We start from the raw sequence: 26341 nt of genomic DNA, 5'->3' as shown, positions 1-26341 counted from the left end.
ACACATTTGGAAAATATGTAATTTGCAGTAATTATAAGCTACAATAATTATAAAGCTCTATATAATGAGAGAATTTTTTGTTTTTGTATCTTCTCTCACACTTACACCAATTAGTCTTAATTGTGACCTGGAGCAACAGAGAAAAATGAATACTTTCCACATAAAGATCTGATGTATGGTGGTCACTTAGTACTGGCAGTGGGTAATGGGTGAAAGCTGTTGAGGGAAAGACAAGCATCATGAGGGATAGGAAAAAAGTCACCTTATCAATTTGTCTTTCTGTTGAGCTGTGAGACTCCATATTCTGCCCAATTCCTTCTTCGCTTTGCCCCATAGAGTGACCTTTCTAATCTCACCCTGTTTTTCCTTTCAAAATTTGGCCAGTGCTTCCCATCATGGAATGGATAAATTTCAGTTTCCTTGGCAAGGCATGGAAAGTGCTGCAGGATATGGTCTTTGCTTCTTGCATTTTTTTCTTTGGCCAATATTTTCTCTCCCCATTCAACTTGTACTAGAGCAGTAATGAATTACTTGCAGTTTTTGGACCCACAATGCCATTTCACACCTTGCAGGCTTTGTACAGGCTGGTCCCTATGCCTGGAAGAATATCCTCTCTTTCTCCATCCCCACCTTGCCTTCCTGTAGCCATCATCCATGCCCTAAATTAACATCACTGTATCTGTGAAGTCTTACATGAATTCCCCCCACACCTAGATCCTCAGTAAGTTAACTGCTACTTTTTATTACACTTGAATGTTGTATATAATTTTATTTTATATTTGTCTTGTCACTCCAATGTGTAAATATTTGTTTATGTGTGTGTCTCTTATCATGGGTTTCTAAAGATAGAGACTGTAAAAGTTTCCTAGGGCTGCAGTAAAAAAAGTACCACAAACTGGGTGGCTTGTAAAGAACAGAACTTTATTGTCTTGCAGTTCTGGAGGCTTGCAGTCTGGAATCCAGGTGTCAGCAGAGCCATGCTCCCTCTGAAATCTCTAGGGGAATCCTTCCTTGCCTCTTCCTAACTTCTGTTGGGTGTTAATCCTTGGTGTTCTCTGGTCTGCAGCTGTGATGCTCCAGTCTGCCTCTGTGATTACATGACCTTCTCTCTGTGTATTTCTCTCTTCTTCTTATAAGGACACCAGTCATACTGCATTAAGGAGCCTCCTCACTCCAGTATAACCTCATCTTAACTAATTACACCTGCAAGCATCCTAATACTAAATGAGGTCACATTCTGAAGTGCTAGGGTTTAGGACTTCAGCATATATTTTTAGAGAATATAATTCAACCCATAACAGGGACTCTGTCTCACTTTTCTTTTACTACAGAGTAGATGCTTGGTAAATGTTTGCTTGGTTAAGACCCGTGTTTACAGTTAGACATTTTGGTTGTCTGCTTACCTGCATTTCCCCCCTCTATTATTGAAAGTATTGCTGTGAACAAATGTGCATTCTCCCTCAATTTTTTTTTTAATCTCTTGCTGCTTTAAGTCTATGGCATAAATTCCTGAAACTCAAGTTCTTGAATAGGGGCTGGGCATTGACTCAGGCCAACTGAAGAGATGACTATAAAGGTACAGTGGGTAGGTTGACAGTTAATTCACTCACGATTCATTATTCATTCATCAGTGTGCCTACTATCTATCAGCTACTAGATTAGTGAATAATGGTGCTGTGTCCCATGCTTTCATGGAATTTATAACCAAAGAACCCTGAGCACTCAGTAAATCCCTACCCTCAAGATCTCCCAGTGTAGTGGAGGAGATGGACACATTAAGTGATAATTACAATATAATGTTGAGTATAACAAAAAAGTGTGTGCTGTGATGTTTTTGATGAGGAGTTCCTAAGCCAGCCAGAGTGGAGAGTGGAGTTCTAAGGGGGGGTTCTGGATATGGACACAGCTCAGCTGAGTGTAAAGTGATGAATAACAGCTGGGTATGTTTTTATGACTCTTTTGTGGCTCAGGGAGTGGGAGTTATTGCATAAACAAAGGCAAGGAGGTAAGGAACAAGTTGTATGTAATTCCATGTGACCTAGAGCATAAATTGGCAGGTGGCGAGAAGTAAAAATGATTGGAGAGATAGATAGTTTCGAGATTATGAAGAGTTTCCTAAGCCGTGACATTTGTTTTGTCTGGTTACAAATACAATACATAGGCAATATTCAAACATTAGCAAAACATAATAGCAAAATAAATCCCAACAAATCCAACCCCCAAAATAACCACAATCAACATTTTAGCCCACGTTTCCCCGATTATCTTCTAAACATATTATAATTTTGTCAAAATGGGATTATGCTATATACATATTTTTCTGCAGCTTGCTTTTTAAGTTAAGTAATATTTCCTGGGCATCTTTCTACCTTAGAACACATGGCTCATGGTGTGGGCGAACTAAAGTGTATTTAACCATTTCCATGCTTGATGAGTATTAGCACGGCTTCCAACTTTTGTAATTACAAATAGTGTTGTAAAGAAGAGTTTTAAATGTATGTTTTTGGGCAGTTGTGGGAGTATTTCTGACATATAAATTCATAGGAATAAAATATGAACATTTTAAAAGGAAAAACCAAATTGCTCTCCAAAAAATGGTTATCAATTTACCCTCATACCAATAGTGTGTGAGCACTTATTTCTCCAGATGATTATGTCTTTAAAAAATATTTGCTGACACGAAGGGCAAAAAATATCACATTCAGTTATAAAGTTGCCTCGTTAGCAAGGGTGATTGTCTTTTCAAATATTTATTGGGCACCATTATTTAGCTATAAATTTCCTTTAAAAATACTGTGTATATTTTTCTATTGAATTTTTATCTTATTATCTTACAGAAACCCTTGCATATTATAGATATTAATTCTTTGTGTATTAACCATATTCCAAATCTGTTATTTGTCTAGTAACTTTGCTTATACCATCTTCCGCTATATAGAATTTAAAAAAATATACTGTGATATCTATTTATTTTTATGACTTCTGAGTTTCATGTTTTGCCGAAAGAGCCCTTCTCTCACAATTTAAAATATTATAGGGGTATAATATACCCCTCAGTCAGTTGAGCATCCAATTTTGGCTCAGGTCATGATCTCATGGTTCATGGGTTCAAGCCCCGTATTGGGTTCTGTGTTGACAGCTCAGAGCCTGAAGCCTGCTTTGGATTCTCCCTCTCTCTCTGTCCCTCCCCCACTCACGCTCTCTCTCTGTCTCTCTCTATCTCTCAAAAATAAATAAACATTAAAAAGTTTAAAAAATATTTTTGAGTAAATGAATGAAGAATTTATTAGAATTTCTGGCACTTACTATAAGATTACTTCTTAACTTTTTTCCACTGTCCCTTTTCACTTTGGTGGGTGGTAAGGGAAGAAGGGAGGAAATTCAGATAAAGAGGTGATTTAGGATTATTTTATACACAAACATAAAAATATTTTGGTTCCCCCATCCTTCCAGCTGCCTTTCTGGGTCATCGCTCACCTATCTGATGAAGGGAGGGTGGGCTTTGTCACTCACTGTCCCTGAAAATAACTTTGATTCCAATCTTGCATTCCCTTCCCACAGGAATGCTTTCTAATTTCTTTTAGGTTTTCTGTTTGTGGCGAGCATTGACCACAATGAAATAACAGCTCATTTATCTATTGATTTATTTTGTCTTAAAGTCTTGATTTTTTTTTGGAATTTCCTGAATCCAATATTTAAACAGATACAGAGGAACCCAGACTGTCAAGAAAGGAGCATGTAGTACTGTTTGGCAAGGGAATTGGGATTCATGCTGGCTTCCATATTAGACTTCCAAGTGTAACATCCAGCTGATGGCTTGTTGTCTTCAGGCCTTGACCTTGCATGGATGTAAAACAATTCCTTGGAGTCCCCTTTGTTGACCCAACCTTTGGGCCTTGCTATTTGCTAGAGTGAGAAGTGGTTTAAGTTGCTTCTCATGAGGCCAGTGCCCTGGATTCCTAATATTATAAACAGATGTGTTTCCTAGAAAAGTCTTTTTGCCATTTCACCGTCTCTGGAGAATTCCTGTACATCTAAATACCCTAGTATCCCTAGTATCCAGTATTGCCCATCCATTCTCAGCAGTTACTCTACTGGAGCTGAATGGATATGTTTTGTTTCTAGAAACCTCTCATTGTGAAAGGCACAAGAACTTCCTCTTGTACTATTTGGCCATCAAGTTTGGCAAGGTCTAATGAGGAATGTATACATCTTTTAGAGTAAGAATGTTTCTTCTCTGATAGCACAAGAACAGGGAGTTTAGCTGTGTTTCAAAGCAGTGAAGGACTAAGGAATGGTGCTGGGGAAGGAGATAGGAGGCCAGAATTTCAGCTTTGTTCTTTCACTTAATAATCAATGGACTTGGAGTCATATTTTTATTATATTTTATTAAAAAAATTTTTTTAATGTTTATTAAAATGTTAAATGTTAAATTTAATGTTTATTTTTGAGAGAGAGAGAGAGAGAGAGAGAGAGAGAGAGAGACAGAGCATGAGCAGGGGAGGGGCAGAGAGAGACACACACACACACACACAGAATCTGAAGCAGGCTCCAGGCTCCAAGCTGTCAGCACAGAGCCTAACGGGGAGCTCGAGCTCACGAATGGTGAGATCATGACCTGAGCTGAAGTCAGATGCTTAACCAACTGAGCCACCCAGGCACCCCATTTTTAAAACAGGAGTCATATTTTTAAAACCAATTTCTAGGTAGAACTTTTGTAACTATCAATATTAAGGTGATAACATTCCAAGAGAAAGGCTTTTTTTCCTTCAAGGACCATTGCTTCTTCACTCAGATGTATATCCTATTTCCTAACACATTTGAAGCTAGCATCCAATACTTAGAAACTGGTGAGAACTCACTGAAATATTAGTATAATTAATTGCCAAATCTGACATTTTTTATTGCAAAAGTAATCGTATTATATCTAAACTATTTTTGATAAAAGATTTTTGAATAAAGCTTGTTCTGAAATATCAGTGACTAAGACTTAGCATGACTAGAAATATATATATAAATAATAATTTGGGTTTTAATTATCATGTCTCTAAGTTTTCTTTCTCTGTATCTTACCTTTTGGTCTTTGCCCTTATACTTGCATATTTTCAGATAGTTGTAATAACAGTGCACATATTGTTTGCATTCTGTCTTTGTTTTGGCAATAGGAGATAAGATAATAAGTACCATAATCAAAACATAATTCTTTTGAATCTAACTATAACTAAAAACATCATTTATAAAATCACACAAGTTGGAGAAAAAAGAAAGAAAACAGAGTGTCTTATGTGTAGAACCTGTATTTAGCAAGCTGCATCAGTACAGCATTTTAAAATTTGCCCCTCTTGCTTTTTCAGAATTTCCATTGTTTGAAAGAAGTTTATACCTGGTTATGGAGCCCTTGGGACATCTCGTAGGTGTTTGGGAAGCCAGCAAACGCAGCTGTTGTGTCCCCTGACTTAGTCTGTTTGAACTGCTGTAACAATTTCTCACAGACTGAGTGGCTTATAAACAGAAATTTTATTTCTCAAAGTCAAGTCCAAGATCAAGGTGCTGGCCAATTTGATGTCTACTGAGAGCCCACTTTCTGGATCATAGACAGCTGTCTTATTGCAGTGTCCTCACATGGCAGAAGGGACAAGTGAGCTCTCTGGGGTCTCTTATTAGAGCACTGATCCCATTCATGAGGCTCTACCTCATGACCTAATCATCTCCCAAAGGCTCTACCCCCAAAGACCATCACATCGGGGACTGGATTTCAAATGTATGAATTTTGCAAGGACAACATTTAGTCTATAGCATCCCCTGTGCCATTTTCTTCTGCCTTGTATCTTACTTCCCAGGGTGTTGTCTGCTGCCGGGGCTGCAGGTGACCAGTAAGCCCTGAGCAGGTATTTCCCTGCTGCTGGGATACTGTCTCCCATGCTGTCTGTCTCCCTGTGCCCATGTGTTGTTGTGCTGAGGCACCTCATGTGTCCTCCATGAGGCAACCGTTCATCTCATCTAATGTGAAGTGGAGAGAATCCCTTCCCTCACTGTGGTATCAAACATTCTTAGCTGAGTCTTAACGCAGTTTTAGACTCAACTTTCCCTTTGTGTTTATAAAAACAACTTTGTCACCTTTTACCTGAGGTTCTGCCATCTCGCAGTAATGTCTAGTTTGACACTGGTAATGAATTCGTACTTTAGGGGATTGTTATCATTCCATGTCCAGAGAGGTGCTCCATCAACACAGCTCTGACTCTCAGCTGTACTTGCACTTTGGCAGCAAGAAGGTTAATCTGTGATTAACATATTGAGTTTCAGTCTTGGAGAAACTCGTAGACAGAAACCTTGGGTTTCTTCTTCTTTGAATTATCTGGACAAAACAGTTCCTAGCCCTCAGAGATAATATGAGGGTATAAAAGAAAATAAAATATGAACTCAGATTTCAAAGTTGGCTGAGGCCTTTTATACATGCTCACATATCTTTCCCTGGAGGGCTTCTTCCAGAAGGACTGGAGCTGTATGTAGGGTTCTCGGAGCTCCTGTCCTTGGGTTGTCCCTTTTGCCCACTGTTCTGCAATAGCGCCACAGTTCTGACCTGATCACTTTGACTCAGACCCTTGAACTTGAAGGTTTTTAATTCTCTATCATTGATGGACCTAGGCTGACAGTGATGGCAGAGATATTTTTATCACTGCTGCAATTCTATATGTCTTACATGTTTTTAAAATAAGGACCTACCAGCATTGGTATTTGTCAAGGTATAAGTATAAGCCTGTGTCTCCCAGGTGGAGAGTGATTATGTTCACAATCCTCTAAGGTCTTGCCAAATAAAATTAGGTCATAGAAACAAACACCATTTTACCATTTTATCATCAATTTCTAGAAAATATCAGTTACTCCAAGATCCCTTGGGCTATCATTTTAAATTGGACTCTTATGGGACACAAGAGTAGTATCTTTTCTTTATCTTGGTTAGTCCTATACGTTTGATTAATATCTACTTCTTGGGGCATCTGGATTGTTCAGTCGGTTAAGCATCCAACTTCAGTTCAGGTCATGATCTCACAGTTCATGGGTTCGAGCCCTGCGTCAGGGTCTGTGCTGACAGCTCAGAGCCTGGAGCCTGCTTCAGATTCTGTGTCTCCCTGTCTCTCTGCCCCTCCCCCACTCTCTCTCTCTCTCTCTCTCTCTCTCTTAAAAATAAACATTTAAAAAATACCTACTTCTTAAAAAAAAAAAAATTAAAAAAAAAAAAAAAGGGGGCGCCTGGGTGGCTCAGTCGGTTGAGCGGCCGACTTCGGCTCAGGTCACGATCTCACGGTCCGTGAGTTCGAGCCCCGCGTCGGGCTCTGTGCTGACGGCTCAGAGCCTGGAGCCTGTTTCAGATTCTGTGTCTCCCTCTCTCTGACCCTCCCCCGTTCATGCTCTGTCTCTCTCTGTCTCAAAAATAAATAAACGTTAAAAAAAAAAAATTTAAAAAATACCTACTTCTTAAGACAATTTTTTAGAACAACTGGCTTCCTAGCACCTTGTCTGGAGTATCCTGGCTTTGTGGCTTTGGTACACAGATCTATTGTGGTGCATTTACTCAGAATGCAGTAGTTCATATTATCTCCAAGTTTTGTCTTGATTTTCTGCAATAACCCAATAGAAGCATATGGTCTATAGGACTTAGAAACAATTGGGTGACCATACATTCTGGTTGGTCTAAGACAGCCTTGATTTTATGCCTGTTACTTGGGTATAAATATTAATAGGGTCCCCTTTCATATTCAAGTTATCCTGATTTAGGTAATAAAGTATATGATCACCCTTGAGATGATGTCATTAATTGCTGGTTGTAACCAGATGTTAACTGGTTACTTAAGGCAGAGAACTCTTTTTATGGTGTTATTTTCAGGGTCTAGTTTCTACTGTCTCTATTTTATGCTGTTGCCCTGAACACAGATTCTGTTATACTCAGGAAGGACATAACCTTATTTCTTATTTGTATTTTCCTCCTGTCTTTTCTTCCATGCTCTGGGGATTGAAGAGTCTTTAAATCAAAAGTTTTCAAGATTTAAACAAGGTGTCTCAGTTGTGAAAGCTTCAGGAGAAGTGGTTTCTGTCTTTTGTTGGCTCTGCACTCCAGACATGGATGAGAAGAATATCCAGCAGCTTCCCAGCCTCTCACATATAGTACTGGGCAGATACTTGAGATGCACCAGGGTTGTACTCTATTGGTGAACCCGTCCCCCGTTTCACACCCATCCCCAATCCAGGCATGCAAACATCTCCTCCTTACTCCCACCCCTTCTTCAGGAGATTCCCCCCTCACATGCCTGAAGTAGAGGCAGGCATTTGGACTTGGGCACGGAGTCCCCACCTATAACAATGCTTGCAACAGGAGGGACTTAGGTGGTCATCAAGGTGATTTCAAAATTATGGCCATTTGTTGCAGTTAAGCCCTACAGAGTACCACATCCCTCTATTTTTCTAATTGGGTTAACCAACTTACTTGTTTCTTTTGAACCTCTTATAAGTAAACATTTGAAAGGTTGGTAATATCCCTTGAATTTCACTTTCAGTGGGGTCCACCAGTCCCCTCTGAGAATCTGTACTCTTTCCTGCATACTTAAATTTTTTTTTTTTTAACGTTTATTTATTTTTGGGACAGAGAGAGACAGAGCATGAACGGGGGAGGGGCAGAGAGAGAGGGAGACACAGAATCGGAAACAGGCTCCAGGCTCCGAGCCATCAGCCCAGAGCCCGACGCGGGGCTCGAACTCACGGACCGCGAGATCGTGACCTGACTGAAGTCGGACGCTTAACCGACTGCGCCACCCAGGCGCCCCTTTCCTGCATACTTAAAAGTGCATACAATTGTTCCCAACATATTTCTTGTTCTAGGTAATTAGTCTGTGGGGTAAATATACTGGGCAAAGATCCATTGTCATTCTGGACAGTGCTCCATCCTCTTCCCTGCCAGTCATCCTCACATTGATACCTCAAGTAGTAATGACTCCTGGATCCCATTGGCCAAATTAGCAGAAGTTGAGCTTTGCTCAGCCTTTTTCTTCTCTAGTATTTCTGGAATTACTGCGGGGGCTAATTTGTTCCTAAAAATTGTCCTAGTCTTTCTGCTACTTACAGGTAGTGTAGGAACTCAGATGTCCCCTTGAGGCTACTGTTGGCCATGAGTCTGGTTCTCCAGAGAGTCCACCATCAGCCAAGAATAGCTTTCTCTGAAGGTGGCAGGACAGAAATATTGGTATTGCCTATTAATACAGAGATCCAAATTTCACTCTCATAGAGAAAGTTTCTATGATAGACTCAATTAAATGAGAGGTGGTGGTGGAGGGCAGCCTCAAAGCAAGGTTGTTTGTCCCCCAAGGCTCCTTGTTTCTGTAGCTCTTACCCCTACCACTGGGACAGGCTGGGCGGTCACTGCCAGCTTTGTGGAGGCCCTGGCAGACCTAGTTGAACCCCCACTCCTGCTGGCCCCATTGTCCTGTTCTGTTATCCACCCACCACTGAACAGTCATCTGTGGTACCTCACTGGATGAGGGACTACTCATTTTCTCTCTGCCTTACCTTTTGTGCCCTACAGAAATATAACTGGGCTCCAAGGGTTAAAGCTCTTTTAATATACATCTGCCTCCAGGGTAGCTGAGTTGGGAGGAGTTCTGATGCAGAGGTTACTATCCTGATCCTTAACCCTTGATGCCAAGACCAGTCCACTGCTCTTGATTCCTTCCATCTACATGGTAAGTTCCTTTTAGTAGTCTCACTATTTCGCAAAATCCAAACTCAGACCCTCTCACTTCTAACCCATCAGACAATCTGCAAAAACTCTGAATCTCAAAAGGAAGGATTTGGGTCTTCCAGAATCTTTACTCCTTCTCTTAATTTATGGATACATAAAGACTGGTCAGACACTCAGGAATTCTTAAGCTTTAACACAAATGGATATATTGGGAAGGGCGTTATGCAAATCTGTCATCATCCTGAGTCTGGGCCAGCACATGCCTAGCCAAAGTGTCTTGTAATACCTGATACAATAATTTGAATTTAAAAATAAAATTTGGATCACACTGAAGATTCTCTTTTATGACCTTCATGTTTTCACCTAACTTCATGAACATCTTGCTACAACAATTGGAGATACTTATTTCTAGTTTTTTCACATCATGAATAATGGTGAGATAAATATCCTTTTACAAACATCTTTGTGTACATCACTGATTATTTCCTTGGGATGATTTCCTAGAAGTGGAATTTGCTGGGTAAAAGGGCACTCCAGTTTACTCCAACACCAACAGAGTATAGGGCTTTGCAGAGGGCTGTCCGCAGGCATCGAAAATAATTCAGGATACATTGTCTTGTGGCTTTTCTTTTAAATGGTCCATAAGAGAATACAATTAAAGCTTAGAATTGTTCACATACAACAGCTACTTCTGAGTCCCTGAATAACAAACTAGATAGTACAGTTAACTGCTTTCTCTCAAAATATCTTTTATTGAATTTATCTTTAATATTTGCTTTTCAGCAAAACATAATGACAGTTGTAATACTAATAATTGCCAGGAAGGGTTTCCCCTAATGCTCTGAGTATTTGTGTGTCAAAAGAAGAGCCTTTATATCCTTCCAAAAGAACAGCAAATACAGTGGGGTGAGGGTGGGGACAAAGTTGCATCTCAAAGGCTTTCCTGTTCTTGGGGAGATGCCTAGAGAGGTTAGTAAGTATTTCCTGGCAGGGGTGGGTCTGGCTATCCTCCCCCCCCCCCCCGCCACCAGATTGTAGCCTTAAGAATACTATGTCTTAATGATGAGTGATGTTCATCATTTTGGCTGTTGGTTTGCCTCCTGGGACCCTCTTCTAACCTTCTTATGCACCCTGTAGCATGTTGGCTCTAGACTTGTGACATTATTATCTTTTTCTCTGAAGGCACAGGAAGAGTTAGGGAACCATCTGTGCTTGTCCTCAATACTGTGTTTAAAAGATAAAGAAGCAATTACTTCTCTCCTCCGGCAAGCTCATTTTCTGTCAGGAAGACTCTGCCTTGATCTCTCCTCAGTAAACAGTAGAAGCAATGTAGCAATTCCACAACCATAGAAGCCTGTGGCTGGCTGCCACCCCAGCAACTTTAGACTGCATTAATAGAAATACAGCATATGGATGGGATAAAATGCCAATCCCTTTGAACTCTGCAAATCTTCTGCAGACATTTCCTATGCGTTATGCACTGGACACTTGGCCAAATGTTGAGATTCAGGGCTGAAAAGACAGTTCCCACACTTAAGGAACTCAGAAGGGAGGCAAATATAGCCACAAACTATTATCATATGATACTATAATTATTTTAATGAATATTTGTTCAAAAGGCAGGAGGTATGTAAGGAGATGGAACACCTGTTACAAAGAGCCAGTGAGCTTTTCTTGGAGGATAAATAGGTATTTGCCCAGCAGGTGAATGGATGAGGGAATTCCAGGCAAAGGAACACCATGTGCAAAATCATGAAATTGTAATGGTTCATGAAGTGTTCAGAAACACCAAACATGAAATTTCAGAAACATCAAGTATTCTAGTTTTGCTATTAAAATATGAAGGGTAGATGGGCAGGAAATGAAGTTAGGGGAGTAGTCAGGGTCAGGCAATAAGGGGTCTCATATGTCACATGTGGGAGGGACTATTAATTGTCCCCCAATATTTGTTTTCTCCCTTCTTCAATTAGCTGGGCACATGGCAGCTCAGATTGAAGACTACATTTCCCACACTTCCTTGAAGCTAGGTGTGGCCAGCTGACTTAGTTCTATAAATAGAATATCATGTGGCCATTCCAGGGATTCTGCCTTGGCCATTCAAGACAGTGAGGATGAGAGTATCCTTTTTGTTTGTTTTGTCTTTGTCCCTTTTTCTACATAAACTCTGGAAAGCAAATAATGTCAACAAATTTCTTTTTTTTTGCTGGGTCATTGGTGCCTTGGGTAACCTTACAGCTCCAGACCATCTACCAGATTTCTACCTGAGAGAGAAATAAACTTCTATTCTGTTTAAACAACTGTTATTTTGAGTTTTCTGTCTCTTGCAAACATATCTAACCCTAACTAATACATTCTGCAGAGGAGTTTAGATTTTGTACCATTGCTGATAGAGAGGCAGTGGGAAACTTGAGTGGAGAACTGCTGGGACAGCAACACAGTCAGAGTCATGTAAAAGAACTACCCCCTCAGGACACTGTGAAGGTGAATTAGAGCAGGACACATGTGGGGTGGGTAGAGCCACTCAGTGGTGATATAGTGGCTTCGTACTGGGTCAAACTAGCTAAACTGGGATTATACTTCCCTTCTCTGTGTGGTTGTTAGGACTGGCTTCAAGAGAAATTTCACAAGATTTGGAAGGGGAGAGGGAAGCAGCAGCCATGTTTACATGGGAAGTGGATGTAGGGTTGGGCGCCGTTGCAGCTCACACATAGTTGGGAATCTGCTCGTTCACATTCTTGGCTCCAGGCAGCAGCTGGGCCTGTGTTTAGTCCAACTATTGTTGATCTCCTCTTTCAGCTCCTCTGCTTCTGGGCCAGCTGTGGTTTAGATTCTGGATAAAGGGTGAAAACTTAGAGGTGCTGGGAAATGAGGAGAGTTTCGGCTTGTCCTCTTGGGCTCCAACCTACCCTGTGGGTTCCAGTTTGTTCTTGCTCTCCCCCACTTCCTGTCTACCTTTCCTTTCCAGCTGCCTGCCCTGCTGACTTCAGGCCTGCACCAAATGAAGAAGCAACAGCTGTACGTAAACTCCTTAACCAGGTCCCCAAAACTGCATACAGTCAACTCGCTATAATTGGTCCCATCACCCTGAATGGTTTTGCTTTTCTGATTGAACCCTGAATGATACTGAGAATGAAAATGGAGAGGGCAAAACTATAACTTTCTTATTTACCACTGTGTCCCCAGAGTTAGGAACAGTGCCTGGAAGATTGTAGATGCTCAATAAATATTTATTTTTATTTTTATTTTTTAAATGTTTATTTATTTTTGAGAGAGAGATAGGGAGAGATAAAGAGGAGTGAGTAAGCAAGCAGGGAGGGCCAGAAAGAGAGGAAGACGGAGGATCTGAAGTAGGCTCTGTGCTGACAGCAGAGAGCTTGATGCAGGGCTCGATTTCACCAACCATGAGATCATGACCTGAGCTGAGATCAAGAATTGGACACTTCACCGACTGAACCACCCAGGTGCTGCATCTCAATAAATACTTTTAAATGAAACAACTGAAGAGGATAAATACTGTGAGAACTTTGAGAGGCAGAATTAATAGGACTTGGTAATTGAATGGGGAATTAAGAGGGAAGGGTACAACTAGCAGGACCTCATGGTGTTTTGTTTTGTTTTGTTTTGTTTTGTTTTGTTTTGTTTTGCCTTGCCTTTTGCAACGGGGTGAGTTTGGTGCCATAGGCTAAGATAGGGAATCTAGGAAGGGATCAATTTGGGGTGTACTTTCCAAAAGGGCTCTTCCCAGGATGGTATTGAGTTGAATAAACCACAAGGTTGCTCTTGTGCAGTAATACTTGTATTTGTAGAGACTCTCAAAGCTGTGGAATCAGAGGTTGAATGAGACAGCCTCTGCAGTTCCTTTTAGCCTTAGAATCCTATGTTAGTATGGAGATAATGAGTTCTGCTTTGAATATACAGGATTTGAGGAGACTGTGGGATATTCTTTTGGAGATATGTAGTAAACTGAAATTCAGTTCATATATCAGATAAGGGGTCTTGGCTGGGGATTTAGTTTTGGGAGTCATCTGTATAAGAGCAGTAGTTGAGGCGATGGGCATGTTTAAATGAGTTTAAAGGTTATTAGGAGACCAGACTGGAGACTTAGGGACCAGCAATGTTTAAGAGTCTGGCAGGAGAGGGGAGCCTGGCTAGCTCAGTTGATTAAGCTCTCAACTCTTGATTTCGGTGTAAATCATGATCCCCGGGTCATGGGATGGAGCCCTGAGTTGGGGTATGAACTGAGCATGGAGCCTGCTTATGATTCTGTCTCCCTCTGCCTCTCTTCCCCACTCACCCTCTCTCTCTTTCTTTAAGAGAAAAAAAGAGTCTGCATGAGAAGAGCCTGGACACTTAAGAGCAAAGGACACTTAAGACAGTGGTCAGTGAAGTAACAGGTGAGCCAGGAGAGTGTGGTTCTAGAAGCTGAGGGAGGAAATAGTTTCAAGAGAAGCACCATCTGCTGTGAAGCATTCAGGTAAATGAACACAGAAGTGTCCCCAGGAAGAGTATTTTCTGTGACACATTTGGCTGAGAAGCCAGGGTGAGGCGGGTTGGGAATAGCTGGGAGGTAGCGAACTGACTGTTTGTTGGTGAGTAAACAGAATGCTTTTTAAAAGCTTGTTGTGCAAGAAAGAGGGATTTGGGATAGGAGTGAAAAGAGAATGAGAACCAGACAGAAAATGGTCGGACTAGGACAGTGGGGTTTAAAATCTCTGAGGGAGCTATTCTGAGTGATGACAAGGTCTGCATGTGGGCTTGGGAGTGGGTGGCTGAGGGGCATGAGATGAAGTCCCTGGAGTAAGATCAAGGAAGTGGAAGCCCACGTGTGGAAACAGTCTATCAATGCCCATTGATCCTCAAGCAGATAATAGCGAGATGGTGAGAAAGATGACAACGTGAAGTTCATGGTGAATGTGAGCGAGTAGACAAGAGATGGGCATGTTGCAGAAGTGAAGTGGAGAAGAGGTTGTCACTCTTGAGGGTATGGGTCTCAAAGCAACATGAGGTTGTTCATTTAAGGCTCTATTAAGTGTCTTCAATTACGACTGGCTGTATCAGTGGAACATAACTGGGGGAACCGCCTACTAACTCAGTTGTAAGAGGGAGATAAAATACCTTCACTTGGGAAGGAGTAGGCTTAGGAAAGATCCAGATTTCCTCAGTGGTTTAAAACAATTTTTTTTTAATGTTTATTTTTGAGACAGAGTGCAAGTGGAGGAGGGGCAGAGAGAGAGGAAGACACAGAATCTGAAACAGGCTCCAGGCTCTGAGCTGTCAGCACAGAGCCTGATGCAGGGCTCAAACCCACGAACCGTGAGATCATGACCTGAGCTGAAGTCGGACGCTTAACAGACTGAGCCACCCAGGCGTCCCTCCTCAGTGATTTTTAATCCTGGCTACACATTATAACTCCTGGGGGGTGGGAGGGGGCTTTTAAAATGCAACATGCCTAGGTTCTATGCCAGTCCAGTTCTATCAGAATCTGATAGCATCATCAGTAGGGCACAGCAGCAGTTTGTAAAGTCCCCAGAGATTTCCAGTATGCAGTCAGGCTGGCAGGTCACTGATTAGCAAGGAGTCCTTGGGCATAAAGAGGTTTCAGTGCTGAAGGTGACGTGGGCCTCCAGAAGCTGGAGGTGGGGTAGGTGCTGAGTGGCACCTGCATTTGGCACCCAGGCGGCAGGATGTATAGTGGGGCCCCTGCCTCTAGGGAGGTCTGATGGTCTGCAGCTGAAGCCCTTAGCCAGTGGGTGGAAGTGAATAGGGCCCAGGTGCACAGCATCTTATCACTGCCTGCAGCTGGGCGTCATGAGGGAGAGGACAGGAAGGGGGGCGGCCCCAGCGTTATTTCCCACTGGGAGGGAGGCTACTTGTAGAGTTCTGTCATCAGCCCTTGGTGCTACACTTGAAAAGTAGCATGAGAAACTGGGGCCTGTTTTGAAAGGGTAAACAGGAAGAAGGCTGAGTTCAGGAAGCTATGTTGCTTTAGGAATGAGAGAAGGAACTAGAAACTGGGAGAAGAAAAACCTTTGGGTGCTTCTGACAACTGTCCCCTTGAAAGGCTTTCCTGTAGAAGAGTGATTAGATTTAGTGGGTTTAGCTCTAGGAGGCAGACCAGAGAGGAGAAATTCAAAGAAAGAAGAAATCATCTCGGTATGAAGGAAAATATTGCTAATAATTAGCTTCTACCTCACTTGGGAGGGCACCATATGAAGTGGGGCAATTGCCTAGAGTTTATCAAGAGGGTGGATGACCAGATCTTTAAATGGTTTAATAACAATATAGCCCTACTTTGGGTAGGAGGCTTGATATCATCATTATCATCTCTTCCTAGTTTTAAATTCTAGGAAACTATTCGACGTGAACATTAAAGATCATTAAAAAATTAAAAACAACAGCTAAAAAAATTCCTTGGTGTATATTGGCCATTGTCTTGGGAGAAACAAAGTGTTAGTAGTTTTGTTTTTTTTTAAATCTGGCATTATACTTGGGAAATAGAGGTAACAATATTAAACTATTCAAGCTGACAGGTTTTTTTTTTTGAAATTAAAAATCAAGGGCTTTCTTCGATATATATATTTATAGCTTAACACATTAATAACAATATTTATAGACCCTGACATTTTCAGAACAATCTACTGGTTAAGCCTCAGAGTGTTTCTATTTAAGTAGGTCAGTATTTTTACAGGAGGAGAAACTTGAAAAACAGAGAAATCTGTGTGACTTGAGGAAGGTCATAGCTGAAGTCAGCACTGCAGCCAAGAATAACCAATGGCCATAATTTGACAGGTACACATCTCTAACAGTGTGCCCAGACTGAATATGTAATACAGAGCATAGAGACAAATATAGTCCCCGTTCAAATGGATTCCCACATAAACCAAGGCAGATGACAATTAATACAGAAAGAAGATGGATTGTGTTCCTTAGGGGAAAGCAGTAGCTATGACCTTGTTTTCCACTGCTGGGTCCTTGTGAGGAAACTACATCATAATCCTTAAAAAATGGCTCTACTCAAACGTTAAACATTTTGGAGAGATTAAAAAAAAATTTTTTTTTGGACATATTAAAAAAACAGGTTTTAAGGAATAACTAGTCAAAAGAGGTGGCTTTAAGAGGAGGTGGTAGGGCTAATTACCAGATAATTTTAAGGAATTAGTTACAGAAACGTTCACAGCTGCCCAGTGCTGCAAAACATGGGGGCTGGTAACTGAGAGTAGGAACTTGGTCTTGAAGAATGAGGACACACCCTTTCTGGGAGATGCGAAGAGAAGGCAGTTGGTGATACCTGCCAATGTTTAGGAATGCATAAGGGTAACCAGACGATTATTGTTATTTTGTTGTGGTCTCACCTTTTAAAGAGACTAAATAGAACATGTGAGGCAAACTACTAATCCCTTTTGAGAGGATCTGAGTGGATATAAGGACAGCCTGCTGCTGATTTGGTGACAGCCCCTCCTCTATGAAGGCCATAATACCCTCTGAAGCTCCTGAGAATGGGTGTGTGAAATGACGAGTCCCCAGAAAGTCTGAGTTGCACAGGCCCTGACTTCAGATATCAAAGCATAAGACAAAGTTGAAAGTTCTTAAGGCGAAAAATAGAAGCAGTGTTGGATTGACTGGTCAGTGTTCAAGGATTGATGTTTATAGTGTGAGAAGCTATTTGTTTATACTTAAGTTTGAAGCCTTATTTAAAATTTTTTTTTAATGTTTATTTATTTTTGAGACAGAGAGAGACAGAGCATGAACGGGGGAGGGGCAGAGAGAGAGGGAGACACAGAATCTGAAACAGGCTCCAGGCTCTGGGCGGGCAGCACAGAGCCTGACGCGGGGCTCGAACTCACGGACCGCGAGATCCTGACCTGAGCCGAAGTCGGACGCTCAACCGACTGAGCCACCCAGGCGCCCCTGAAGCCTTATTTTAAATTGCGTGTCATGCTGTTCACAAATGGACATACATGTTCTATTTTGTTTAAGAAACTGTATTTCCACAAAAGAAGCATGTGTTGTAAATTGTGAACTGAGTGCTGTGGAACCAGAAATCTCCACCTAGGGAGATCCTGGACAGTGGACCAGGTGGCCATGGCCCATGGAATCACACTTCTCTGGGTACAGATTCACCAAACTATAGAAACTAGTGTGTCTATAAGCTAGAGATATAAGCTGAGAGCCCATCCTCAGGCATAGGCATCCTCATATTTACCTCCATCTCAGTCCTTCAGGAGTTGATTACTTTTCTATTTAAATAGATTGTTAATGAAGAGGCAAGTGGTAAAATTTCAAAGACAAAAAATGTTTAGCTCTGAAATCAGGCAAAAGGAAATATGCCCCTGTTGTTGTCTAGGATGATAGTAATGAGGGACAAGCAGTTAAGGTGAGATGAGAGTGGCAAATGATGGTTATGGAATGATGGCCCTCAAATTTGGTTTTCATTAGAATCACTTAGAAGACTTGTTAAAAAAAAATACACATTCCCAGACATTACCAGAGAAGACATACAGATGGCAAAGAAGCATGTGAAAAGATGCCCAATGTCATTTATCATTAAGGCACTGCACATTAAAATGAGATATCACTACATACCTTTTAGAATTGTTAAAATTAAAAAAAAAAGAAAGAAAATGGAAAACCCCAATGCTGATAAGGATGCAGAGCAACAGGGACTTTCATTCATCCTGGTGGGAATGCAACACATACAACCACTTTGGAAGACAGTTTAACAGTTTCTTACAAAACTAGATATAGTCTTACTATACGATTCAGCAATCACACTCTTCAACCCAACTGAGGAAGTATTCATTCAACTGACTTGAAAACTTACGTCCACCTGAAAACCTGTGTACAGATGTTTGTAGCAGCTTTGGTTATAATCACCCCAAACTAGAAGCAGCCAAGGTGTTTTTTTAATAGGTGGATGTATAAACAAACTGTGGTTTCCATGCGATGGAATATTATTCAGCAGTAAAAAGAAATGAGCTGTCAAGCCGTGAAAAGACTTGGAAGAGTGTTTAATGTACATTGCTAAGTGAAAGAAGCCAGCCTAAGCCAGTAGCTTCCAGGTCCTTGGGGGTGGAAAGAACAGCATGAATAGGCAGAGCCTGGGGAATTTTTAGGGTGGTGACACTCTTCTGTGTGATACTGTAATGATTTATACATGCTATTATGCATTTGTTAAAACCTGTTATAGCTTTACAACACAAGAGTAAACCTTAGTGTATGCAAATTAAAAAAAAATCATTTAGGAGGTTAGGGGGTCCCAGGGAAGAAGACAGGCCAGTATGAGACAATCTAAGTGTGTTACGTAAGTGTGAAGCCCCCTCACTGGTGTGTGACCTGGTAACTTTGAAAGTGAGTGGAGTCTTTAAGATCAAAGGCAAGAAGGAGTGCACATGAGTACTGGCCTCTAGTCAGAAGATCGTTTCTCACAGAGGTGAGCATTAGTGATTCTGATACTGCTGTAGATGTATGCAGGAATAGAACAATAAAGTAAATGAACGGTGGCTGGGTAGGGACCATTTTTTATTGGAATGGATGTTTTCAGAGAAGGGATGTAATAATGGATTAGAATGGGGGGCTTCAGTAAAAACTCAGGGTAGATGGTTAACATAGAAATATTTATAGATATGTATACACACACACTGAAGGAGTATGTCAAAGGTGCACAGGGGCCAACTGAAAGAACTCCCAATGGCCTAAGCCAGAATGTTTTGGGCGACAAAATAGAGTGGCTTTAGATTATAACCCAAAGTATTAAAATAAATATCCATGAGTACATACTGATATAAATAAATTATTGAATAAATTAATAAATTGGGGAGAAGAGATAAATTTTCCATGCAGAAAGAGTTCAAATAATTATGTAGATTCTCCATCCTAAAGGAGGGGGACCATATATTCCCACTGCTCACTTGTGGGCTGCACATAGTGATTTCCTTCCAAAGAGTACAATATGGAAGGAGGGGGAGGAGTAACTTTATAGAAGAGAAACCTGATAAACACTCTATAAGCCAGATGATCAAGGTCAACAACAGTCATAAATCATGTTGACAGTATTTACCCTTGACATGCTGTGATGAAAATGGAAATTTACCTCTGTGATTCTCCTTCCCCAAACTCATAATCCACAATATAATCATGAGAAAAATATTGGATAGATTCCAATAGAGGACCTTCCTACAAAATAGCTGACTGGTACTTTTTTAAAAAACTGTCAAGGGCATCAAAAACAACTCTGAGAAACTGTCACAGCTAAGAGGAACCTAAGAATACATGACAACTATATTATAATATAGTCTCCTGGAACAGAGGAAGGACACTAGGTAAAAACTAAGGAAATCTAGGGGAGCATGGGTGGCTCAGTTGGTTGAGCATCTGACTCTTGATTTCAGCTCAGGTCATGATCCCAGGGTTGTGGAATCAGGCCCCCTGTTGGCTCTGTGCTGAGTGTGGAGCCTGCTTGGATTTTCTCTCTCTCTCTCTCTCTCTCTCTCCCTTTCCCTCTGCCCCTCTCTCCTACTTGTGCTCTTTCTTTCTAAAATAAAATTTTTTAAAAAATTAAAAAAACAAAGGAAATATAAGTAAACTATGTGGCCTTAGTTAATAATAATGCACCAGTTTTGGTTCCTTAATATTAACAAATGCACCATATGATGTAAGATGCTAATAGTGGAAACTGTGTTTGTGTAGGGGAGCACAGGTAACCCCCTGTATTATTGCCTTAATTTTCTGTAAATCTAAAACTGTTGTAGAAAATAAAGTCTTTTAATAAAAAAATTAATTAAAAAATACACATATCCAGCTCCCACTCCCAAGATGATTCTGATATACATCAAAATATGAAAACTACTTATCACCAAAATATTCCAAAGCCAAGAGAAGGCTTGAATTCTAGGCCTTTTACTGGGTCAATATATATTTTTTAATAAACTAAAAAGCAAACATAAGATCTTAGCGAATTTTGCATTTTTAAAAACATCTGTCTCCTCAGCTGGACAGATCAGGTGCAAGAAGTTGCCTGATGCTGGAAAGCGAAGCAGATGATAGCTTTGCAGCAGAGAGGTGAGAAGAGACATGAGGGTTTTGAGCCTCCCACAATTTAGAAGTAAGAGACAGCTGGTGGGACTGTTTGTTACTGTATGAGATTTGTGTTAAAATTGTCACCAGCAATATGTAGTAATAAAGATACTCCTGACTTCAGGAGCCAACAGTTTCCATTTTCACTACTGGCTGTTGATTATTGAATAACAGGATAACAAAACTGGAAGAGATTAGAAGAAATAATTGGCTTGGCATCTTCTTTTCTCTTGGGTAAAAGCAACCTATATATATTTCCCCTGCAGTATTGTAATGGAAAATGGCAATCTTAAACTCATTCTTTTTTTTTTTTTTCCTTTAAAAAGCAAAAAGGTAAAATGTATCAAAATTGTAGGATAAATGATCTTGGGTCCCTAAGGATGGGGATTCCTCAAAGTGGCAACATCTGATTTATAAATGCCCTGTGAATCTAGAAGAGGGAGTGGAGTTCCCAAGACAGTGGATTATCTTTCTCTTACATGCTTGCAAAGCTCCAGACCATTAATTCTTAAGGTGTGGTCCCAGGACCATCTGCATCAGCACCATCTGGGAACTTGTTAGACATGCAAGTACGGAGGCCTCATGTCAGACTTCCCACATCTGAAATTCTGGAGTGGGGTCCAACAATGTGTGTGATAACATACCTTCCAAATAATTCCGACCCACAGTGAAGTTTGAGAACCACTAATCCAAGAGGTGGGGGAGAAATGGTCTTAGTACCACCAGTACCCCTCTTGCCACCTAAGCAACCTGGAGACTTCGGGAGGATGGGGGAAGAACGTGGTTGTCTCTTTGCCCAGAAACCATTTTTTCCATTCAAACAATGTTACATGTGCTGATTAGGATCTTAAGAAGGTCCACAGTAGATTATTTCATCCACAATGTGAGTGAAATACTCATACCAACCTAGTCATCAAAGTTTAGGATCCCGGGGTCCTGTCATGTCATTTTGCCATATCAGTAGTGCTATGGCCTGCCAAGGGTGCATTTGCAATGAGGGTAACAAAAATGCAAGGTTAAAAGGAAATCACCACATTTCCTCCATTTTAAGATGAATAGTTTTCCACAGGTTAATATTTCTGAAAAAAAAAGATATACCTTACACTTGGTGTATACATTCAGTGTGGTGTTTCTCACCAAACCCTCTAATACTATTTTTAAATTAATGATGTGTCTTACAATTGACCCACCTTAGAAGTGAGAAAATCTGGCAGTCAGAACGTGCTATGAAAAGTGAAAAGAATAGCCTCTGAATCATTTTCCCCTGTGAATCTAGTAAGGACAGTTAGGAAGCAATTTTATTTTCTCTTCATCAAACTCTAAACATGATACATTTAATATTTTCTCTTTTTAAACTAAAATTGCATCCAAGGATTTTACTTTAGGGCCAAGATAAAATAAGAGGGACTATATTTAACCCTTGTCTGAAAGAACTAAAAAAGTAGAACAAAATATATGAAATAACGGTTTTCAATATGTTTCAAGATTGAAATATCTGGCAACAAGGAACGGTGATCCCTGAGGAATGGGAAGGAACTGAGGTGAGCCCCGGGATCACCCCAGCAGACTAACTGGGAGTCCTCAGGCCGTGGTGAAGGAAAGGGGGCCCAACTGCCATCTGGAGAGGGAGAGAAGGTTCTGTGTCACAGTAATGGTAACATGATGAGTCATGGCTACCACGATATGTTTTTGTCCATTTGGAATATATTTAAAAATTATTGGCCACATAGATTTCTTTATTTATAATTTAGGTGTCAAGGTATTTGTCAGGAATGGACATTAATGGAATTAAATACTGATATTTTTAGGAAAGTGCTAATACATCAATGCTAAAATCATTCTGGATTTTAGAGGCAGCTGCAAATGGCATGAGAAAACTGGTTGTAGCTGAGTGTGAATTGTGGTTCGTGTGGGGTGGGGGCACGCACACTCAGCAAACAGACAACAGCTGTTTGGTTGCAGGATGAAGCAGGCCAATTGGGAATTATAGAATTATTATTTCTTTGCCCAGACCTTACTTAGAACTTCCTGGCTTCTGCAAGATTGGCTTGTGATATGAGTAAATAGGAATAGACAGTACTCTACCTGATAGAAACAAGACTCTTTTGACATGGTCTCTCTAGTTGGACTGAGCCACACATGGCTTTGAGTGCCCTTTTGATCTCACCATGAAAGATGTTCTTGAAATGCTGAGCAAGGCTGTTTATGCATTGCATCTGTAGCCTATCAGGGGATATTTGCAACAGAAGCTGGGTAGGAGAAAGCATGTGCAGATCTGGATACCAACGATGATCATCTCTAGCCTGGAACTAACTAAAAACTGGATGATCTTGAGCAAATTAATGACCTTGAGACTAGACCTCAGCAGGGCCCTAGTAAATGGGAATCCCTGGTTGTGGGATTGAGCATTAGTAATTTTTTTTTAAGCATCCTGGTGATTCTAACTTGTTTCCAGGCATGAGAACCACTGACTAATAACTGATGTGTAAGTTCCCTTCTAGACCTTGGGGTATAAATTGAAGCCTAAATTTTGGCAGATGACAGGGCTTTACCTGTCATCTTGTGGTAGTTTAGTTTTGTTGGTTAATTTTTTTTCCAGTTACGATAATTAGCTCCTATATCAGCAGACATCTGTAGCCTTAAATCCAGGATCTGGAATGATCTATCCAGCTGGGGCCTGCACTTCCCACCTCCCAGGACTAGCTGGAACAATGTGTCAGTCTCTTACGGCTCTTCCCTTATCATTTTAATGAACTTCCTGCAATTTAAAAATTGTGCTGGCAGTGTACCCTCTCTAGGCCATTTGCTCATTGCTAACAGCTGGTTATCACCCTAATTAGAATGAGTGTTGACTTTCTTTTCAGCCCTGTAATTTAGGGTACAGAAGCTGCCAAGTTGAGGTCAGTTTTGTTTGTGGGATCTGAATCTTACCAAAGTGACCTTGACAGCTAAAACCTTGTGTAGATTCCCTAAGCCTATTTCTATCATATTAGAGGATATTTTTTCCTATTACTTAGTCATCAACTGTAACCAGCTATGTTAAAAGCTTAAAATATTCCACACATAAGTTAATGAAAGAATGATAACATATCTCCTTTGGAATATTATTTCATATATTCATATTATTATTATTTCATAACATCCAGGGTATAGAATTATGGAATCCTGGAGGGGATTTATAGGATGATCAACTTCCTATGGAATAAATGAATCTCTTCTATGAGCATACATCTGTCATTCAAACATTTCTAGTGACTATAATTTGTTGTTCTGTTCATTCATCATGATTTGTTTCTAACAAGCATTTAAATTTCAATATTTCTAATACCTATGCTGAGTTCAAGAATTACACAGATATGGGGGAGGGGAAATCATGATTTATTTACTTAGTGGGAGAAGAGTGACAAGATACCAACTGTAGCAATACAGTGAGACAAATGCAACTATAGGTGTAGATTTTTCTGGAAGTCCCTTCACTGGGAAGTAATTAATTTTGATTGGGACTGGGAGAGGGCAAAAGATCAGGGAAGTTTCCTAGAGAAGATGATATGTGAATTAGGTCTTAAAGAATCAGATTTTCAGGCAGAAAAGGTAGAGTGGGGAGAAGGTAATGGGGATACCATAGAAACTCTCACAACTAAAACCTCACTTTTATCCTTGGTATACTTCTAATTATTTCTCTCTGTCCCCCTTTCCCTAAGACAAAGAATAGTATGCAATTTTGTTACTCAAAATATGGTCCATGGACCAGGAGCTCAAAAGAAATGTAGACTCTTAGATCCCACCAGATCTACTGAAGCAAAAGCCTCAGGTAAGTTGTATGTAGATTACAGTTTGAGAAGCACTAGGCTACAACTAGTGTCTCCCTTATCTCCCTTATCTTCCTTATCTATAAGATATCTTCCTTATCTCCCATTTGATATTTTAAAAAGACTATTTTATAAGTAACTAATGCATGTATGTGGTTTTAGTGGTCAAATAATACAAGGTTTACAAGGTTCATAGCAAAAATGGCAGACCCCTTTTTTTATCCTTCTCCATTCCCACTAATCACTTCCTAGAATCAACCATTTTTATTTATTTAAATTATTTTTTATTTTATTTTATTTTATTAAATATAATTTATTGTCAAATTGGCTAATATACAGTGTGTACAGTGTGCTCTTGGTTTTGGGGGTAGATTCCTGTGATTCATCGCTTACATACAACATCCAGTGCTCATCCCAACACGTGCCGTCCTCAATTCCTATCACCCATTTTCCCCTTTTCCCTGCCTGCCCACCCTGCCCCATCAACCCTCAGTCTTTTCTCTGTATTTAAGAGTCTCTTATGGTTTGGCTTCCTCCCTCTCTGCTTGTAACTATTTTTTTCTCTTCTCTACCCCCATGGTCTTCTGTTAAATTTCTCAAGTTCCACATATGAGTGAAAACATGATATCTGTCTTTCTCTGACTGACTTGTTTCACTTAGCATAATACCCTCCAGTTCTATCCACGTTGCTGCAAATGGCAGGACTTCATTCTTTCTCATTGCCAAGTAGTATTCCATTGTATATATAAACCACATCTTCTTTATCCATTCAACCACATCTTTATCCATTCATCAGTTGATGGGCATTTGGGCTCTTTCCGTAATTTGGCTATTGTTGGAAGTGCTGCTATAAACATTGGGGTACATGTGCCCCTATGAATCAGCACTCCTGTATCCTTTGGATAAATTCCTAGTAGTGCTATTGCTGGGTCACAGGGTAGTTCTACTTTTAACTTTGATGATGAGTGACATTGAGCATCTTTTCATGTGTCGGCCATCTAGATGTCTTCTTTGAAAAAGTGTCTATTCATGTCTTCTGCCCATTTCTTCACTGGATTCTTTGTTTTTTGGGTGTTGAGTTTGATAAGTTCTTTATAGGTTTTTGATACTAACCCTTTATCCAATATGTCATTTGCAAATATCTTCTCCCATTTTGTCAGTTGCCTTTTAGTTTTGCTGATTGTTTCCTTCACTGTGCAGAAGCTTTTTATCTTGATGAGGTCCCAATAGTTCATTTTTGCTTTTAATTCCCTTGCCTTTGGAGATGTGTCAAGCAAGAAATTGCTGCAGCTGAGGTCAAAGAGGTTGTTGCTTGTTTCCTCCTCTAGGGTTTTGATGGTTTCCTGTCTCACATTCAGGTCTTTCATCCATTTTGAGTTTATTTTTGTGTATGCTGTAAGAAAATGGTCTAGTTTTGTTCTTCCGCGTGTTGCTGTCCAGTTCTCCCAGCACCATTTGCTAAAGAGAGTTTTTTTCCATTGGACTCTCTTTCCTGCTTTGTCAAAGATTAGTTAGCCATACATTTGTGGGTCCAATTCTGGGTTCTCTATTCTATTCCGTTGGTCTGTATGTCTGTTTTTGTGCCAATACCATACTGTCTTGATGATTACAGCTTTGTAGTAGAGGCTAAAGTCTGGGATTGTGATGCCTCCCGCTTTGGTTTTCTTTAAATTTTTTTTTAATGTTTTTTTTTTTTTTTTTTTTTTGATAGGGAGAGAGAAAGAGAGAG

The sequence above is a fragment of the Lynx canadensis genome, chromosome C1 (assembly GCF_007474595.2).
Source record: "Lynx canadensis isolate LIC74 chromosome C1, mLynCan4.pri.v2, whole genome shotgun sequence".
Classification (NCBI taxonomy): Eukaryota; Metazoa; Chordata; class Mammalia; order Carnivora; family Felidae; genus Lynx; species Lynx canadensis.
This window is presented reverse-complemented; position numbering follows the sequence as displayed.